Source organism: Quercus suber, unplaced genomic scaffold, assembly GCF_002906115.3.
Source record: "Quercus suber isolate HL8 unplaced genomic scaffold, Cork oak 2.0 scaffold_121, whole genome shotgun sequence".
NCBI classification, from domain to species: Eukaryota; Viridiplantae; Streptophyta; class Magnoliopsida; order Fagales; family Fagaceae; genus Quercus; species Quercus suber.
This window is the reverse complement of record NW_027069586.1, coordinates 367,493-371,764: the sequence shown is the minus strand read 5'-3', so window position 1 is coordinate 371,764 and position 4,272 is coordinate 367,493.

Genomic DNA, 4,272 nt, shown 5'->3' with positions numbered 1-4,272 from the left:
TATATATATATATATAAAACTGAAGCCTTTAAAGCTCCCACAATTTTCCACGTCACCATTATTTTCTTTTTCTTTTTATTTTAGATTCTTTTTATTCTAGGTTTTATATCTTCTTATATTTATTAGTGTTACAATAGTTTAGTTTAAGTAAAACTCTATTAGATATATTTTGTTGGCCTCTCCAAAACTTATCACATCATTATTATTATCTATATATAATATAAAATTGAAGATTAAAAATTAATTATAATTTTTTAAGATACCTCACGTTAGAATTTAAAAAAAAAAATGACCCACTTTAGGTTTCAAAAAAAAAAAAATTCACATAACACGTTAGAATTCTTTTTTTTTTTAAAAGGACTCACCAAAAAAAAAAACTTTAGGATTAAGAAAAAAAGAGAGAGACTCCTGGTAGGACTCTCTCTTCTCTCCTTAAAACCCTAGCAATTACTATCTCAAAACCCTAAACTCAACTTCACTTTAAGATTAAAAAAATAAGAAGGAGAGATACTCACGTAAAAAATAAATAATTAAAAAACAAAAAACGTAGGTTTTGTCTTTTTTATTTGCTTTCATATGTGCCTGAAATTTTCATTCTATCTTATTGTTTTATTATGTTTAGAATTGATTTTCTTCTAAGTATTTGGGTTAATCTCTATATTTTGATAGTGTTTTTATAGGTTTGGTTTTTGGGTTGAAATTCTAATAATTATTTTATATTGTATATGGCAAATGAAGCATCTCTATTTTTTGAAGAAAAATCAAAACTGCAACCTATGTCTTCCAGCCCAAGGTGTGGTAAATTTTTATATGTTCTTACTTTATTGAGAATTTTTATTTGGGTTCATGTGATTTTTTGTTTTTTTATTAAAGTTTTGATTTTTGGTTGATTAATTATTTGTTTGGATTCAACATAAAAGATAATGGAATTAGGTGTTACAAATTTGATAATGTTCCATGTTTTGAATTGTTTATATTGTTAAGACTCCTGGTAGGACTCTCTCTTCTCTCCTTAAAACCCTAGCAATTACCATCTCAAAACCCCTAAACTTAACTTTACTTTAAAATTAAAAAAATAAGAAGGAGAGAGACTCACGTAAAAAAAAAAAAAAAAAAAAACAACGTAGGTTTTGTCTTTTTTATTTATTTAAAATTAAAAAAATAAGAAGGAGAGAGACTCACGTAAAAAAAAAAAAAAAAAAAAACAACGTAGGTTTTGTCTTTTTTATTTGCTTTCATATGTGCCTGAAATTTTCATTCTATCTTATTGTTTTGTTATGTTTAAAATTTATTTTCTTCTAAGTATTTGGGTTAATCTCTATATTTTGATAGTGTTTTTGTGGATTTGGTTTTTGGGTTGAAATTTCTAATAATTATTTTATATTGTACATGGCAGATGAAGTATCTCTATTTTTTGGAGAAAAATCAAAGCTGCAACCTATGTCTTCCAACCCAAGGTGTGGTAAATTTTTATTTGGTATATTATATATGAATTTTTTGAATTTGAAGGGTTTTGTTTGGTTTTGAAGTAGAATTTGGGGATTCTATAAAATTTGGAAACTTTAAGTTTTGGGATTTTTGGTATTTGCGTCTTAGTAGGTTGATCTTAATTCTTTACCTTATATGTTTTTGCTTTATTGAGATTTTTTATTTGGGTTCATGTGATTTTTTGTTTTCTTAATTAAAGCTTTGATTTTTGGTTGATTAATTATTTGTTTGGATTCAACGTAAAAGATAATGGAATTATGTGTTATAAATTTGATAATGTTCCATGTTTTGAATTATTTATATTGTTATTATTACGACTAAATAAGATTTGTTTTTATCTTTGTAGTTTATATCAGTTTTGAGTGTGTGTATATATATAACTTTTGGGAATTTTGCTTTATTACTTTAAGAATTGTAAATTACTTTGTAGGTTTCAGTAACTATGCACCTGCAGTAAGACATTGACAATATAAGCATATATATATGGTATTAACATTTTATAAAAATCTTTCTTACAACCCAATAACATTCTATGTTAGACAACACTTCTAAACTATAGAAAAGCATAGAAGTTAAATATTTATTCCCATTGTATTTTATTTAATTATGATAGATCTTTTTTTTTTTTAAACGCTAACTAGCAAAATGTCTATAATATACATATTATTAAACTAATTTTCTATTTCTAAATTTCTTAGATTTTATTATATCAATCTTTTTTTCTTTTAAATTCTTGGTGGGCAAATCAGTCTCTCACTAATTCTTTTACCTTAACGTGGTGTTGGTTAATTGTCCTTTTATTTAACTATCTCGTGCATCGCACGGGTTAGCGACTAGTTATTCTTTAGTTTGATTATATTTCTATTACAAGGAATAGTCATTCCTTATAAATAGCTATTCTTCAAAATAAAGAATAACTATTTCTAATTAAAATAGTTGTATTAGCTATTTCTTAGTAAATACAATAAAGCTAATATATTTCTAAATAAATAAACTTTCCATATACATCTAACAATTATAAAAATAAAAATCATAAAAAATAACATATATCTCTCTATTCCTTAGCTATCCTGCAGGCATTTATTCGTACTTTAGTGAGTGGTGGTCTACTTCGTCCAAGAAGGTGACGCATGTTGACGGAATCTTGTTCCCAGCTTTTGTCACAAACATAGCTAAGGTCGTCTTTCATCTAGACGACTTTTATGTAGATATTCGTTAGTTGCCCCCTCATTCCATGGTTGTCCATATTTTGGACGATCTTTGGAATGTGAATCGTTGTGACGCTCCACTCTTTTGCAATTTTTGAAATTTGGCATCTCGCTTTAAATGCGAAGCGACTGCCCTTCAAGGAAAGGACACGTGCTGGTTCCCTATTTGTGGTGCGTGCGAGGCTTCCTAGATTTTGGTGCTTTTTAATTTTTGGGTTTTCCTTTTTAGAGAAACCGTTCCCCTTCCTCCGCCCTATTTGGTCTGGTTTTTGAAGCGCCAAGTGATCTTCATCTTCAAAAATTTCCTGGTAAGGTTTCTTTTCTTTGCACTTTCATGGTTGGTTTTGATCTTCTTAGTCAAGAGTGCCCCTTGGTCTTTTTTTTTCTTCGCTCGGTTAGGGGTTTTCTTAGAGTATTCCTCAGGTCGTCGTCCCCAAGTTGGTCTATTCGTGTCATGTTGTTCAGCGCTTAGGCCTGTTCTATTCACCCTTTACCCTTTAATCCACTAGTCTTTGGTTAGGTATCACTCTGAAATGGACCCAGTTGAGTATAGGACAAATGACATTAGGTCTAGTGAGTTAGAGACTGGGTTGTCTTCCAACACTGAGTCTCAGAATCAAATGGTTGATACTGCAGTTTCCAAGTTTCCTTCATCCTCTTCCTCACGTCCTTTACATGCCATTTCCGAGTCTTGTTCCCTAAATGAGAGGCATTTAAGGGTTTTAGAAAGAGATTTCAATTTCCCACAAACACCTCCGTTAGGTTGCCTCGCCTGGGTGAGAAAGCCTGTAACTTTGCTCATGGGGAAGTCTGTTTCTATAAGGCTTACTTTTTGTGCGGCCTTCGATTTCCTGTTCATCCATTCATCTTACATCTCCTGAACGAACTTTAGATTGCCCCTGGTCAGCTTGTCCCTAATGCTTAGAGGACGGTAATAAGTTGTATGGCTATTTTGGTGTCCGCTTATGATGGAGAGATGATCACTGTAAACGAGTTTTTGTTTTTGTATCATTTAAAGGCTTCTACCCATTATGGGTATTTTGAGTTCTTGCCCTGGGATAGAAAATCCAAGATTGTGAAAGGTTTCCCCTCGTCCTTCTGTGATTGGAAATCACGGTACTTTTTTATTTCCGAATCGGGTTAGGAAACCTTGTCTGATGATTTTTGGGGGGAAGTCCCAAGATTGCTTCGGAAATGGGAAGTTTCGGCGCTTGGTGCGTGTTTCTATGATCTCCTTCTGTTCTTTTTCCATGCCTTGATTACTTGTCTGACGACGTTCTTGTTTTGATTCTCTGCAGATCTTGATCGTCCTAATCTCGAGGATCAATATCGCCATTGAGTTCGAGCCGCCCTCGCTTATGCTCGTGAAATAGAGGATTTTGACGACCAAGTTGATCCTCTTCATTTATATGAGTGTTGCTTAGGCCCTAAACCCTCAAAATACGTTCTGGAAAAAGTAAGTTCGTCTATCCCTTGCTTCATTTTTCTCAATTCTATCTATTGTCTGACGATGGGTGGCTTCTTCTCTTTTCGCCCTTCTCCCTTTTTTTTTTTTTTTTTTTACAGAAATGGCCAC